Raw genomic sequence first — 17,389 nt, 5'->3', positions numbered from 1 at the left:
GAGGTCCTTCACTTCTTTCGTTAAGTTAATTCCTAGGTATTTTATGTTTTGTGGGGCTATTACAAATGGAGTTGCTTTCCTAATTTCAGGAACACTTTTCTCATTGTTGGCATATAGAAAGGTCATTGATTTTTGGGGGTTAATTTTATACCCTGCTACTTTCCCAAAATTTTGAATCAGCTTGAGTAATTTGGGAGTGGGATCTATGGGATTCTTTAAATACAAGATCATATCGTCTGCAAAGAGGGAGAGTTTTATTTCTTCTTTCCCTATTTGGATCCCCTTTATGTCTGCATCTTGTCTTATTGCTGTTGCTAGGCATTCTCATACGAGATTGAAGAGAAGTGGAGAGAGTGGACATCCTTTTGTTCCTGAGTTAAGAGGAAATGGCTTTAGTTTTTCACCATTAAATATAATGCTGGCTGTAGGTTTGTCATATACAGCCTTTATTGTATTGAGGAATATTCCATGGATTCCTAATTTTTCTAAAACCTTCATCATAAATGGGTGTTGGATCTTGTCGAATGCTTTTTCTGCATCTATTGAGATAACCATGTGGTTCTTATTCTTGCTTCTGTTGATGTGATGAATAATATTAATTAATTTGGGTATATTGAACCACCTTTGCATCCCAGAAATGAATCCTGTTTGATCATGGTGTATGATTTTTTGGATGAATTGTTGAAGTCGATTGACCAAAATTTTGTTGAGAAGTTTTGCATCAATGTTCAACAAAGAAATTGGTCTATAGTTCTTTTTCTTTGTTGAGTACCTGCCTGGTTTTGGGATGAGGGTTATGATAGCTTCATAGAATGTGTTTGGTAGTGAACTTTCTCTTTCAATTTCATTGAAGAGTTGGAGGAGTATTGGTGTGAGTTCTGCTTTGAAAGCCTTGTAAAATTCCGCTGTAAAACCATCTGGTCCTGGACTTTTCTTAGCTGGTAGGTCTGTTATTGCTGTTTCTATTTCAATGCTTGATATGGGCCTGTTAATCTGGTTTAATTCATATGGTTTAGTTTTGGCATGTCAATATTTGCTAGGAAAAGGTCCATTTTTGTCATTTTCTCAAAGTTATTAGCATAAAGTTTTGAGAAGTATTCGCTTATAATGTTTTGAATCTTGGTTGTTTCCGTGGTGATGTTTCCATTCTCGTCTCTGAGTTTATTTATTTGGGTGTGTTCTCTTCTTTATCTGATAAGATTTTCTAAGGGTCTGGAAATTTTGTTAATTTTTTCAAAGAACCAACTCTTTGTTTTGTTGATTCTTTCTATAGTTTTTTTGGATTCTAAAACATTTAATTCTGATATAATTTAAATTATTTCTTTCCGTCTACTGGATTGGGGTTTATCTTGTTTGTCTTTTTCAAGGAGGTTTAGATGTGTCATTAAATGGTTGGTTTCATATCTCTCCAATATGTTGATGTAGGAGCTCAGAGCTATAAACTTGCCTCTGAGTACTGCCTTTGCTGTATCCCAGAGGAGCTGGTAATTTGTGTGTTCATTTGTGTTGAATACCATGAACATTTGAATTTCCTTTCTAATCTCTTCCATGACCCACTCATGATTCAGTAGTGTGTTGTTCAGCCTCCATGTGATACCGGAATTTCTTTGGTGGCTTTTGATGTTGAGTTCTAAATTTATTCCCTTGTGGTCAGAGAGAATGCAAGGTATAACTTCAATGTTTCTGAATTTAGACAAGTTTGCTTTGTGGCCTAAAATGTGGTCTATTTTAGAAAATGTTCCATGTGCTGCTGAGAAAAACATGTATTCTGATGCTGCTGGGTGAAATGTTCTGTAAATGTCTGTTAAATCCAGTTGATCTAAGCAGCTGTTTGGATCTGCGGTTTCTCTGTTGATTTTTTGCGGAGCTGATATATCGAGTCGGGAGAGTGGCGTGTTAAAATCCCCAACAATTAATGTCGTTGTATCTGTATATGATTTGAGGGAAAGTAGTGTTTCTTGGATAAATTTGAGTGCTCCATTGTTTGGCGAATAGATATTTAGAATTGTAATATCCTCCTGAAGGAGAGATACTTTAATTAGTATGTAGCGACCTTCTTTATCTGTTCTCACGAATTTTAATATAAGTCTATTTTATATGATATTAGGATTGCAACTCCCGCCTGTTTATGGGGGCCGTTTGCTTGGTAGATTTTGTTACAGCCCTTAACATTGAAAATGTGTTTGTTTTTACGGGCAAGATGTGACTCCTGCAGGCAGCAGATAGAAGGGTCTTGTTTTTTAATCCAACAAGACAGTCTATGTCGCTTACTGGGAGAGTGGAGAGTTCACCCCGTTAACGTTAAGAGATAAGACTGAGAGGTATTTGGGAGTTCCTGCTATGTTATTCACCTTCTTGGGGGCTGCGAAAACTGGGTTCTTCCTATGGTTCTTGGATTTTCAGTTTGGGTGAAATTTCTTGGCCTTTATTGTGGTCTTGTTGGTTTTCTATGTGTAGGACATCTTTAAGAATCTTTTGTAGTTCTGGTTTGGTGGAGATGTATTGTTTCAATTTTTCTTTTCCATGGAAGGTTTTTATTTGACCTTCATTATGAAGGAGAGTTTAGCTGGTTGCAGTATTCTTGGGTGATAGTTGTTTGTTTTTAGGTCATGGCATATATCATTCCAGGCTCTTCTTGCTTTGATTGTCTCTGCTGAGAAATCTGAGGTGATTCTAATTGGTTTCCCTTTAAAGGTGATTAATCTTTTCTCCTTGACAGCTTTAAGGATCTTTTCCTTGGTTTGAGTTGATCCTGTGTGGATTATAATGTGACTGTGGGATGTCCTATTCTGGTCTGGTCTATTTGGGGTTCTAAAAGCTTCTTGTATCTAAATAGGCCTATCTTTTTGCATGTTTGGGATGCTCTCTGCTAGGATCCTGTTAAACAAATTTCCTAGACCATTAACTTCTGTTTCTAGGTGCTCCTCTACACCCATTATCCTTAGATTAGTCCTTCTGATGGTGTCTTCCAAGTGTTGGATAGATCTATCATATTTCTTGGATGGTTGTATGTTCTTTCTCTATAATATCTAGGCTGTCTTCAATCCCTGAGATTCGATCTTCTGCATGGTCTAACCTGCTGTCAAGACATTCTACTTGTTGTTCTTTTATTTCTTTTCCTTCTAATTGGTTGGCTTTGATGGCTTCAAATTCTTTGTTGAAGCTTTGTTTTAGATCTTGTATGAACTTCTTTACTTCCTTAATTTGGTGTTCAGTGTTTATTCTCAATTCACTTAGTTGATTGGTTATGGTTTCCTTGGACTCCCATTCCTTCTGTTAGCTTCTATTCATCATTCCCTTTGTGGTCTCCCTGACTTCCTTCAGCTCTTTGTTAATGGATTCCATGAACGCCTTTAGTGATCATTGTGTATTCTCTTCCTGCTCTTTCGATTCCTGTATTACTCTTTGATTAGCTTCCTCCCATTCGTGGGATTCCTGTTGTTCTCTTTGAGTGTTCTCAGCCTGCTCATGCCATTCCTGCCTTTCTCTTTTTGTATTCTCAAGCTGCTGGTGCAAGTCCTGTATCAGTTATTGACTAGCTTCCTCACTCTTATGATATTCCTGTATAAACTTTGGATTGCCTCCTCTCTCTCCCTATCACGCTCATACAGAGTCCTTTGTATGCTTTCAATCTTTTCATTTATCATGTTTGCCAGCAGTGTTTGTAGAGCTATTTGGGAACTCTCCTCTGGATTATTCATTATCTGTTCTGTCCCCTGATTATCAAGATACCCGGATTTGCCATTTTTCTTGTGTTTTTCCTGCTTACTCTGCCCATTTGAGATGAAAATAGCAACAGTTTTGTGCTCGTACACTATCTTAAGGCAACCATCAATCAAAGTTTGCATTTGTATGGTCAATAGTCTACAGATACGATCTAATTCAACAGATACATCTATTCAACATCAAACAACTATATGTTAATTGGCTTCGAACCGCAAAGACGACTTTGGAAAACCAGAAATTATTAGGGTTAGGGAGAGATGTGGGTAAAAAATAGGAATAGATTGATGTGGGGAGGCTCAGGGAGAGTTAATTAAGTCCTAATCTTAAAGCAGGAAATAGGTTGGGTAGAATGAAAGTAGAGAGAGAGAAAAAAAGAATAAAGGGAAAGGGAAAAGAAAAGAAGCCAGAAAAAATTGAAAAGTAAAAATTAATAATATTATGGAGATCGAATACAATCTATTTGGAGAAGGGGAGGGGTATAGAGGAGATGTGAAAAACTTAAGAATAAAAAAGCTTAAAATATTATATATGTATAAAGTGATAGTACTGCTATTAAGGAATTTAAGTCTCAGAGGTTTTGAATTGAGCAATAAATTTGTGGATTAAGTGTGTACACAATGGGGGATAGGGTCTAATATTCAACTATGTTTTATCTGAGGATGTGCAGGACAAGTGTTAAGTCACATAAAAAATAACGAAAGAGAGGAAAAGGTGAAAAGGATAAGAAAGGAGGAAAAAAAGATCAGAAGTTCAGTAGAGCTAAACAAAAAACAAAAAGATAATTTAAAAAGAAAAAAACAGAAAGAAAACAAAAAAAGAAAGAAAAACGCACACTCACGTATCCCTAAAATAAAAATTATAAGAGGGAAAAAAAAAGTTACTGGACAACAATTTTTTTTTTAAAAAAGTCAAAAATTTAAAATTAAATAATGTTTTAGAATAGAAAAAAAATTTTTTTATATAAGGAAGAAGAAGAAGAAGAAGAAGAAGAAGGAGGAGGAGGAGGAGGAGGAGGAGGAGGAGGAGGAGGAGGAGGAGGAGGAGGAGGAGGAGGAGGAGGAGGAGGAGGAGGAGGAGGAGGAGGAGGAGGAGGAGGAGGAGAAGGAGGAGAAGAAGGAGAAGAAGAAGGAGAAGAAGAAGGAGAAGAAGAAGGAGAAGAAGAAGGAGAAGAAGAAGAAGAAGAAGAAGAAGAAGAAGAAGAAGAAGAAGAAGAAGAAGAAGAAGAAGAAGAAGAAGAAGAAGAAGAAGAAGAAGAAGAAGAAGAAGAAGAAGAAGAAGAAGAAGAAGAAGAAGAAGAAGAAGAAGAAGAAGAAGAAGAAGAAGAAGAAGAAGAAGAAGAAGAAGAAGAAGAAGAAGAAGAAGAAGAAGAAGAAGAAGAAGAAGAAGAAGAAGAAGAAGAAGAAGAAGAAGAAGAAGATGTTCCTTGAATTTTTTGGAGGGGTGGGAAAAATCCTGTATCTCCCTTGTGTCCGTAACCAGCCTCTTGTTGGAGTCTCTGGTCTGCTTGTGGTCCTGTGGGTTGGTTGGTTTCTTAAGTCAGTTTGTTTGAAAAGGCAGAGAAATGCTCTGCTCTACCCAGGATTCCCCGATCCTCCTCCCAGGCTAGTTCAATGGGAGGCTGATCTGCTTTGAGAATCACAAAAAAGGGGCATGCAGTGATGAGGGTAGGTTCTGGGGAGAGTTGAGGCCTTTCAACAAACAGTAGCTTTTCCCTGGGGCTAGTTTGTGAAAAACTCACAGAGCCCAGCCTGGCGCTATTCTCAGGGTTTCTGTTTACTGAATTTCCATTGATTGTCGATGCTGCTAGAGGGAGGGGCAGCCTCTGGCTCTGATTACCCAGTGAAGAAAGCCACTCCTAGGGCTGGTGCCAGAGCTGGGTGACTTTTCCCTGGGTGGAGCTGAGTCTGGCAGGTCACACCGCCATTAAGTTCTTGTGACCTGCTAAATGACTCGTTTTATTACAAGGCTTGAGTTGGAGCTAGCAGCTCCTCCGAGCTTTGTCGGTATCCAAGATGGAGATCTCCGGTACTGGCGGGGGGAGTGGTGGCCTTCCCTCCTCTGCTCCCTGAGGAGTGAGGACGTCAGGCTTCTACTCACGCCGGGTCTTGGTTCCTGGGTCGTCTCTGGTCTGCGAACTGCAGGATGAAGATGTCCTCTCCTTGTCGGTTCTTGCTGGTGTTGAGTAGAATCTGCTCACCTACTGCGTCTGGCTTCTTCGTCCCGGACTCTCTGTGGCTCAAATATGGCTCCTGCGCTCTTCGCCACCGCCACAGCTGCCCGCGTGATGGCTGCTGGCTAGAGCTCAGATCTGTATCCGTGCCTGGATTTTCCCTCTCTGGCCTGACTCTCTGTCCTGTGATGGCACACTTGGTGTGGTTTTCTGGCTTAGGACTATTCACTGGATCTCTAAAACTACTTTCTATGCGAGAGCTTGTTTAGATTCCAGCTTCTCCTCTGCCATCTTCCCGGAACTGATGGGTATCCTTTGTACTCACTTCCCCATTACCTTTTTTTTCATCCCTGTGAACAACTTCAGTCTACTTTCCATAGGATAGCTTTGTTTTCATTACATGTAGTTACTCACTGATAGTCAAAGAAAAAGGTTGTTTGTAAAAGGAAAAGCACTTTTAGGTCACAGGTTAAAAGTATCTTATCCATCCCAATTATTCCTATGAGATAAAATTTATAATAGTAATAACAGTGAAAAGGAATTCCTAGATCTGTTGTTTTACCATTTAGAATGGCAAATAATAATATCACATCACAGTTGTAATTCTTAAATAAGGCAAGGGTAACTGCTTGTCCCTCTCATGTTCCCACAAACCAGTGGATCCTGAAAGATGATAGTAGACCACCAGAAGTTCTAAGTAGCAGACATGAAGCATGAAAGAGAAAGTGTGGAAATGAGAGAGAGTATAAGAGAGAGAGAAATATCATAATACTGAAAGTGCATAACAGATAAATAAGAGCTATATGATAATATTAATACGGCTATCTTTAGACACTACATGTACATTTGAAGGTATTTGTTGTATAATAACCAATCAACATAAAATATAAAGATTTTCATGGATGTCGGAGGAAGATGGTAGAGGAGAACCTGGAGGCTAAACAAGTTCTCACATACAAAGCAGTTTTAGTGTTCCAGTGAACAGTACTAGCCTAGATAATCACACCAAGTGTGCCATCACTGTACACAGAGTTTGACTAGAGAGGGAAGATCCAGGCAAGAAGACAGATCTGAGCACTTGCCAGGAGCCACGGTTGTGGCAGCATCTGTGGCAACCATAGCCACCATATCTACAACAGAGAGTCCAGGACAAAGTCGCCATATGCAGTGGGTGAGTGGATTCTACTCAACACCAACAAGAACTAAAAAGGAGCAGATAAATTCATCCTGCAGATCACAGAGCAGAGATACCCAGGAACAAAGACTCCTGCCTGAGTAGAATCCTGACATCCTCACTCCTTCTCAAGGAGCAGAGGAGGGAAGGCTGCCCCTCCCCCGACCCCACCAGACATCATCTTTGATACTGAGAAAGGCCAGGCTGAGCAACTATCTCCAACTCAGGCCTTGGAAGAAAACAAAAGAGTCAGTTAGCAGGTCACAGGTATCTGACCTGACCTTCCAGGCTCAGACCCACCCAGGAGAAAGTCACCTAGCCCAAACAGAGAGATTTCTGCCCTCACAGAGGAGTGACTATCTTCACTGGGTTAACAGAACCAGAGGCTTCCCCTACCTACAGCAGCCTAGACAATCAATTGAAATTCAATAAACATAAACATTGAGAATGGCTCCAGGCTGGGGTCTGGGAGTCTCAGGAGCTAGACCCTCAGGGAAAAGCTACTGTTTGCTGAAAGGCCTCAACCCTACCTAGAACTTAGCCTCATCACAGCATCTCCAAACTAGAGGAAAGAGCCATCTTTCTCTTTCGTGATACTCAAAGCAGATCTCCCTCGCACTGAACTAGCCTGAAAGAGGATCACAAAATCCTGGATAAAGCGGAGAATTTTATTGACTGCTCAAACAAACTGATGTAAGAAATCAATCAGGCCACAGGAAAACAAAACACCACAAGCAAACCAGAGACTCCACGAAGAGACTGGTTACAGACACAGGGGAGATACAGGATCTTTCCATTCCTCACCCCCCAACCAAAAAAAAAATTAAAGAACTCTTGTCGGTACCATTTTTTAAAATTTTTAAATTGTTTTCTATTAATCATTTTTTTTTCTTCTTCTCCTAATTTTTATTTTAGGGGTGTGTGTGTGTGTGTGTGTGTGTGTGTGTGTGTGTGTGTGTGTGTGCATTTTTTTAAAAAATCACTATTGACCTTTTGTTCCTTTTTAACTTTTTTTTATTTTTTTGATTCTTTTCATTTTTTTGTCTTTCTTTTTTTGTGTGTGACTTAATTGCTCTTTTGACTCATCCCCAGATAAATACCTTTCATCGATTATTAGAACTTATCCCCCATTGTGTACATAATTAATCCAGAAATGTATTACTTAATTCACAAACTTTTATGCTTAACTTTTTAATAGCAGTATTATATCTTTATACCAGATAATTTTCATGTAAATACTTTTAAGAATTTTTATTTTTTAGTTTTTCATGTCTCCTTTCTATCATCCCCCTATCATCCTATACTTTTCTTCTCTCAATATCACTTCTTTAAAGTTACACAATTTTTAAATGTTTCACTTTTTAAATTTAAATTTTTGTTTTTCCATTTTTGATTATCTTTCTTTTAATTTCTCTCCTATAATTCTGTCTAATCCCTTTCCCTCTCTGAGATTAGGACTTGGTTAAATTTACTTTAATCTCTCCACATACTTCTAATCCTATTTTCCCCACATTTCTCCCTAAACATAATAATTTCTGATTTGAAAAATTCGTCTTTGCTGTTCTTAGCCCATTAATGCATAGTTGTTTGATGTTGAATAGATTGTATCTGTTGAACTAGGTTGTATCTGCAGCCATTTTGTCTATGCAACTAAAGGACATTCCTTGATGCTTGCCTTAAGATAGTATTTTAGCAAAAAATTGGTGTCACTTTCATATCAAGTGTGCAGAACAAGCCGGAAAACATGAGAAAAATGGCAAGTCTGGATATCTCAATTCTCATTCATGATAATCCAGTGACAGAACAGTTAATGAATAATCCAGAAGAGAGTTCCTGCAAATCACTACAAACACTACTGGTAAACGTGGTGAATGAAAAGAATGAAAGCTTGCAAAGGACTCAGTTTGAACCTGATAGGGAGAGAGAGAGGAGGCAAACCAAACATTAATACAGGAATCTCGTGACTGTGAGGAAATGACTCAAAGACTGATACAGTAGTTGCGTGAACAGGTTGAGAACAGTCAAAGAGAAATAAAGGAATTGTGTGAGCAGGCTGAGAACAGTCAAAGGGAAAGAAAGGAATTGCCTGAGCAGGCAGAGAACAGATGAAGAGAGACAGGAATTGCGTGAGCAGGCTGAGAAAAGTCAAAGAGAACTACAGGAATTGCATGAATGTGCGGAAGTTAATCAAAGCATAAGACAGGAATTGTGACATCGGTATGAGAATAGACAAAGATCAATAAAGGCATTCATGGTATCCATAAACAGACAGCTGAAAGAATTCAGGGAGACCACACAGGGAATGCTGAATGGAGCCCAACAGCAGGAATGAGAGTCCAAGTAAACCATAACCAATCAACTAAGTGATTTGAGAACACCAAATTAAGGAAGTAAAGAAGTTCATAGAAGATCTAAAGCAAAGCTCCAACAAAGAATTTGAAGCCATCAAAACCGACCAATTAGAAGGAAAAGAAATAAAAAAAAACCAAGTAGAAAGACAACAGTAGGTTAGAGCATGCAGAAGATCGAATCTCGGGGATTGAAGACAGCCTAGGTATTATATAGAAAGAACATACAACTATCCAAGACAAATCCAAGAAATATGATAGATCTATTCAACATTTGGAATACACGATCAGAAGGCCTACGCTGAGGACAAATGGTGTAGAGGAGCACGTAGAGACAGAAGTTAATTGTCTACGAAATTTGTTTAACAGGATCCTAGCAGAGAACTTTCCAAACAAACAAAAAGATAGGCCTATTCAGATACAAGATGCTTGTAGAACCCCAAATAGACCAGACCAGAACAGCACTTCCCATTGTCACATTATAATCCACACAGGACCAATTCAGACCAAGAATAAGTTCCTAAAAATGTCAAGGAGAAAAGATCAATCATCTATAAAGGAAAACCAATTAGAATCACCTCATATTTTTCAGCATAGATAATTAAAGCAAGAAGAGCCTGAAAGACTGTATACCATGCCCTAAAGACAAACAATTTTCAACCAAGAATACTGTACCCAGCTAAACTCTCCTTCATAACCGAAGGTCAAATAAAAACTTTCCATAGCAAAGAAAAACTGAAAAATATATCTCCACCAAACCAGCCCTATAAAAAATACTTAAAGATGGCCTACACACAGAAAACCAAGAAGACCACAATAATGGCTAACAAACCCCACCCAAACTGAGAATCCAAGAACCATAGGAAGAACCAAGTTTCCACAGCCCCCAAGGAGGTGGATAGCATGGCAGGAGCTACCAAACACCTCACAGTCCTACCTCTCACATTAACGGACTTAAAGCTCCAATTTAGCGAAATAGACTGTCTAGTTGTATTAAAAAGCAAGATAATTCTATCTCCTGCCTTCAGGAGGCACACTTTACCTATAAAACAAACACTTTTTTATAATGAAAGGCTGGAATGAAATCTACCAAGCAAACGGCTGCAATAAAAAGGAAGGAGTTGCTATAATAATATCAGATAAAATATGCTTCGAATTCAAATTAGTGAAAAGAGATAAAGAAGGTCGCTACATACGACTTAAGGGTTCTCTACTTCAGGAGGATATTACAATTCTAAATATGGAATCAGCAAACAATGGAGCACCAAAATTTATCCAAGAGACACTATTTTCCCTCAGATCTCACATAGATCCAAAGACATTAATTGTTGAGGATTTTAACACACCACTATCCTCAGTATATAGATCAAATCAGCAAAAAAATCAACAGAGAAACCGCAGATTTATACAACTGCATAGAGCAAATAGATTTAACAGACATCTACTGAATATTTCATCCAGTAGCATGAGAATACACGATTAACTCTGCAGTACATGGAACATTTTCCAAAAGAGATCACATTTTAGGTCACAAAGCAAACTTGTCCAAATTCAGAAACACTGAAGTTACACCTTGCATTCTTTCAGACCACAAGAGAATAAAATTAGAACTCAATACCAAAAGACACCAAAAAAGTCTTGTAACACATGGAGGCTGAACGACACACTGTTGAATAACCAGGGGGTCACGGAAGAGATTAGAAAGGAAATTCAAATGTCCATGATATTCAACAAAAATTAACACACAAATTACCAGTTCCCAGTTCCTCTGGGACACTGCAAAGGCAGTAATCAGAGGCAAGTTTATAGCTCTGAGTTCCTACAACAACAAATTAGAGAGATCTGAATCCAACCACTTAATGAGACATCTGAACCACCTTGACAAAGATCAGCAAGATAAACCCCAATTCAGTAGATGGAAAGAAATAATTAACATTAAATCAGAGTTAAACGAATTAGAATAAAAAAAAAACAGAAAGAATCAACAAAACAAAAAGTTGGTTCTTTGAAAAAATTGACAAACCCTTAGCAAATCTTATCAGAAAAAGAAGGAACACACCCAAATAAATAAACTCAGATGTGAGAATGGAAATATCACCACAGAAACAACCAAGATTCTGAACATTATAAGGGAATATTTTCAAACCTTTATGCTAATAAGTTTGAAAACTTGGCAGAAATGGACCCATTGCTAGCAATTATCAACATGCAAATACTAAACCAAGATGAGTTAAAGCATCTTAAGGGGCTCATATCAAGCGTTGAAATAAACACACCAATAAGAGACCACCCATCTAAAAAAATCCCAGGAACTGATGGATTTACAGCAGAATTGTACAAGACCTTCAAAACAGCTCACACCAATACTGCTCCAACTCTTCAATGAAATTGAAAGAGAAAGTTCACTACCGAACTCATGCTATGAAGCCATCATAACCTTCATCCCAAAACCAGGCAGGGAATCATCAAAGAAAGAGAACTATAGACCCATTTCTTTGATGAACATTGATGCAAAGCTTTTCAACAAAATCTTGGCCAATCGAATTCAACAATTCCTCCAAAAAATCATATACCACTATCATATAGGATTCATTTCTGGGATGCAAACCTGGTTCAATATACACAAATCAACTAATATAATTTATCACATCAACAAGAGCAAGGATTAAAATCACATGGTTATCTCAACAGATGCAGAAAAAGCATTGGACCAGATCCAACACCCCTTTATGATGAAGGTTCTGGAAAAATTAGGATCCATGGATCATTCCTCAGTAAAATAAAAGCTGCATATGGAAAACCTACAGCCAGCATTATATAATTAATAGTGAAATACTAAAGCCATTTCCTCTTAACTCAGGAATGAGACAAGGATGTCCACTCTTTCAACTTCTCTTCAATTTAGTATTAGAATGCCTAGCTAAAGAAATAAGACAATATTCCATAAAAGGGATCCAAATAGAGAAAGAAGAAGTAAAATTCTCCCTCTTTGCAAATGACATGATCTTGTACTTAAAGAATCCCACGTACTCCACTCCCAAATTACTCAAGCTGATTCAAAACTTTGGCAAAATAGCAGGGTATAAAATTAACCCCCAAAATTAATGGCTTTTCTGTATGCCAACAATGAGAAAAGCGTGGCTCAAATCAAGAAAGCTTTTCCATTTGTAATAGCCCCACAAAAATAAAATACCTAGGAATTAACTTAACCAAAGCAGTGAAAGACTTCTATGATGAAAACTTTAAAAATCTGAAAAAGGAAATCAAAACAGAACTTAGAAATTGGCAAAACCTCCCATGCTCCTCGATAGGAAGGATAAACATTGTGAAAATGGCAATATTTCCCAAGGCTATCTACAAGTTCAATGCCATACTTATCAATATTCCAAAAGCATTCCTCAAGGAAATAGAAGAGGCATTCCAAAAATTCATATGGAACAACAAAAGACCCCCATTTGCAAAATGCGATCCTTAACATAAAGAACAGTGTTGGAGGAATATCAATACCAAACTTCAAACTCTACTACAAAGCCATATAAATTAAAACTGTTTTGTACTGGTACAAGAACAATGGAACAATAGAATAGAATTAAAAACCCAGAAATGAACCTACAGACCCATAATCATCTAATATTCAATAAAGGATCTAAAAAGATAAAATCAAGGAAAGACAGACTGTTCAGTAAATGGTACTGGCAAAATTGGTTAATCACTTGTAGAAAATTAAGGCTAGATCCTTATATATCACCCTATACCAGAATCAACTCCAAATGGATCAAAGACCTCAGAGTCAAAGCAGACATTCTGAAAACATTACAGGATGGAATAGGAGAAACCCTAGGTCTCCTTGACAAAGGCTGAAATTTTCTAAAAAGAAACCCAGAAGCACAACGAAGGAAAGAAAGGTTGGACAAATGGGATTGCATGCAATTGCAGAGCTTCTGCATGGCAAAGGACATAGCTAGCAGGATCAATAGAAAGCCCACGGAATCTGAGATGATCTTCACTAGCCATACAACCGACAAGGGTTTCATATCTAAAATAGACCTGGAAAACAAAAAATTAAATCCTCCAACAACAAATACTCAACGAAAATACTGTCCAATAAATAAGTGGGCTAAAGACATAAAGAGAAACTTCTCTGAAGAGGAAAGGAGGGTGACCAATAAACACATGCTCAACGTCCCTAGCCATAAAAGAAATGCAAATCAATCAACATTGAGATATCACCTCACGTAAGTTAGAATGGCTATAATCAAGAACTCTAAAACCAACAGATGCTGGAGGGGATGTGGACAAAAGGGAACCTTAATGCATGTTTAGTGTGTGTGTAATCTTGTTCAACCACTTTGGAATGTAGTATGGAGATTCCTCCAAAGACTCCACATAGAGCTTCCCTATGACCCAGCAATCCCACTTTTGGGCATTTACCCAAATGATCACAAACAAGACCATACTAAAACTACCAGCACAAATATATTTATTGCAGCATTACCATAGCTAAGATATGGAACCAACCCAGATGCCCCTCAGTAGATGAATGGATGAAGTAAATGTTGTATATATACACAATGGAATTCTATATCTCTATCTGAAAGAATGATATTGCCCCAGGAAATGGAAACTTGGAAAAATTATATTAAGTGAAGAAAGCCAGGTCCAAAGAATCATAGGTCCCATGGTTTCACTTATTAGCAATTGCTAGTGTATGTCTGAGACACGCAGAAATTGTTAGATAAGTTGATGTTAGGTGAAATGAACCGCAAGATAAGAATTCAAATTTATTTTTCTTTCCTGTAATTATTTCTAACATATTTATAAGATGATTTCTTTGTTACTTTGTATGTTCCTCCCGCATGGTATAACCCCTGTTTTCACTGTATTTGATGTTGGTATAATTTGTGGAGGGGAAGGAAAAACATTTTTAAATAGGGATACAGGTGGACCCATTGCAACAATGGGATATACAAAACATTATGTCGAAAAAACGAATTTTACAACTTTGGGTGGGGGGAAGTGGGATAGGGAAACGGGATGTAAGGGGGGGTGAGATTGGAAGGGATGGTAAGGGGAAACAAAGGAGTATGCAACAATGCTTGATAAGAAATGTACTCATTACCTTGCCCATGTAATTGTAACCCCTCTGACTGGTATTTTCACACTTAAAAAAAAAACAGGATAAACCATAAAATATAAAGTGATTTTGATAAAAAAATAAAAAATTATTCAGAATAAATTATCAATAAAAAAACAATCTTTACAGAAGCAAACTCTCAGAGATATTACATGACTTTGTAAAGGATAAAGTGGCTGAATTTAATATAAATTTAGAAGTATGACCATTCAAAAACATAAAAAGATATTCTTTATTTCATTATATAACCCAAAGCAGAAAGTAAATGTTGTTTAGATGATTTTTTAAAACATAGTCTTTCAGGTCCTGGGAGGGTGGTTCAGTGTAGAGTGCTTGCCTTGCATGCATGAGGACCTGGGTTTGATTCCTCAGCACCACATAAGCAGAAAAAGATGGAAGAGTTGCTGTGAATCAACTAGTAGCACTAGCCTTGAGCTGAAGAGCTGAAAGACAGCACCCAGGACCCAGAGTTCAATCCCCACAACCAACAAAAACAAAACAAAACAAAACACAATCTCTCACTTTTGTGTGCTCAACATTGTAACACTAGTGCTTCAGTCTAGGGCTAAGATTTTAGGTGTGGACATTTATCAACACTCCTGATTCAGTTCTAATTGATAAAATGTTTAATCAATGTTTTGTTTTTACTAATTTTGCTTTTTGTAAATTCACATATACCTATAAAAAACAGAGTGGCCATCCCAATAACATTCTCAAAGTACTTCCTAATGATGACTTACAAAAAGTTGTATTATATTACAACAAGGAAAACAATGCTACAAATAAGGAAAACCAATACATAAATATTAATGATTAATAAAATAAAAAAACAAAACAATTACCACTGTTTCCAATATTTGAAATGTACTACATATTTGATTTATTATTTTCTCATATTGCTGTACATTTAAAACTGCCTAAGTCTATGATGTTAAACCAGAATTTTATAGGCTATCAATAGCCTTTAAAGTTACTCACTAAGATTATTATTTATGGTTCATCTCATCATTTGTATATGGCTTATACCATCATTTGTTCCTCGCTAACATATAAAGTAAGGAAGCCCTTAAATTTTAACAGAAACTGTGAAGGTAATGTCTTAAATCTTCACTCTGCTTCTTTACACAAACACTTTGCAACTTCTCATTAGTACAGTTTCTATAAACTCTGAAATGTACATACTTAGTAGTGTATGACTGCTACCATGAATCTTATATGCTTTGTGGAAAAGTTTTACAACCTGCTAAATAGTCTAAATTTTGGCATATATGAGCAAATTCCCAAAATTAAACATATTTAAAACATTAAAACTTTTAACAAACCTTAAAACTTTCTATAGTGTTCATTAACACAGGTTCCTTGTACAGAATAATTGAATTCCTCCTCCAACACATGCGTTGAACAACAAATGTCTGGAATTATTTTGTTTTTGACATGTCAATCTTGACTTTATTCTTAAATGTGTTATTATGTAAAAAATACATGGTTCTCAAATTTCACGACAATTCTTTTGAATTTAATTTTTGTGGAATTGTCTACTTTAAGAAAATCAATTACACTTTATATATAAAAAATGTTCTGTGCTCAATTCAGTAGTACATACACTAACATTGGAACAATAAAGAGAACAATAGCCCCTGACTGAGGATGACACGCAGGTTCGCGAAGCATTCCCGATTTTTAAAAGAACAGATGCTGGATGGGCTTTGGACAGAAGGGAATCTTAATGCATTGTTGTTGGGAGTTTAAACTTGTTCGAAGACTTTGGAAAGTAGTATGGAGGTTCCTCAAAAAACTACATAGAGTGCCTCTAAGACCCAGCAATCCCATTTTGGGCATTCATCCAAATGATCACAAACAAGACCATACTAAAACTACCAGCAAAACTATGTTCATTGCAGCATTATTTACCATAGCTAAGATACATAACCAAACCCGATGCCCCACAGTAAATGAATGGATCAAGAAAGTGTATGTATTTGTGTGTGTGTGTGTGTGTGTACTGCAATTCTATGCCTCCATCAGAAAGAATGGCATCACCCAGTTTGCTAGGAAATGGAAAGACTTGGAAAAAATTATATTAAGTGAATTAAGCCAGGCCCAAAGAAGTGAAGTAAGCCAGGCCCAAAAAGAAACATATATCCCATGGTTTCCTTATTTGCAATAACTACTATGTGTCTGAGACAAGCAGAAAACATCATATAACTTGATGTTAGGCAACATGAACCCCAAGGACAGGATTCAAATGGTTTTTCTTTCTTGTGATTGTTTCTAACATATTTATAAGATGATTTCTTTGTTGCTTTGTATGTTTTTCCTGCAAGCTAAAGCCCCTGTTTTCAATGTATTTGATGTTGGTATAATTTGTGAAGGGGAAGAGAAACACAAATTGTTTAAATAGGGATGCAGGTGGACCCATTAAAATGAGATGAACAAGTCGTTATGTCAAAAAATGATTTTGGCCGGGGGGTGGAGAGATGTAGACTGTGAGGGGGCTGGGGTGGGGGAGGTTTGGTAGGGGTGGGGAGTGGAAGATGGACAGGGATCGGAAGGGGAAAGAAAGGAGAAGGCAACAATGCTTGATAAAAAATGGAATTCTATGCTTCCATCAGAAAGAATGACATTGTCCCATTGGTTAGGAAATGGAAAGACTTGGAAAAAATTATATTAAGTGAAGTAAGCCAGGCCCAAAGACACATAAGTCCCATGGTTTCCCTTATTTGCAATAACTAGTATATGTCTGAGGCAAGCAGGAAAGGTCAGACAAGTTGATGTTAGGGGAATGAACCCCAAGACAAGTATTCAAATGTATTTTGTTTTTTTTTTCTTTCAGGCAA

The 17,389-nt window shown here is 37.3% G+C and overlaps 1 non-coding gene across 1 annotated transcript; it reads left to right on the top strand.

Annotated features, from left to right (window-relative positions):
- The first annotated feature begins 16,132 nt into the window (after positions 1–16,132).
- Positions 16,133–16,234, top strand: LOC122124751. Its single transcript, XR_006150642.1, has one exon. It is a non-coding gene; the product is annotated as a U6 spliceosomal RNA (small nuclear RNA).
- The last annotated feature ends 1,155 nt before the right edge of the window (positions 16,235–17,389 follow it).

The sequence above is a fragment of the Dipodomys spectabilis genome, unplaced genomic scaffold (assembly GCF_019054845.1).
Source record: "Dipodomys spectabilis isolate Male_0828 unplaced genomic scaffold, ASM1905484v1 ptg000242l, whole genome shotgun sequence".
Classification (NCBI taxonomy): Eukaryota; Metazoa; Chordata; class Mammalia; order Rodentia; family Heteromyidae; genus Dipodomys; species Dipodomys spectabilis.
This window is presented reverse-complemented; position numbering and strand designations above follow the sequence as displayed.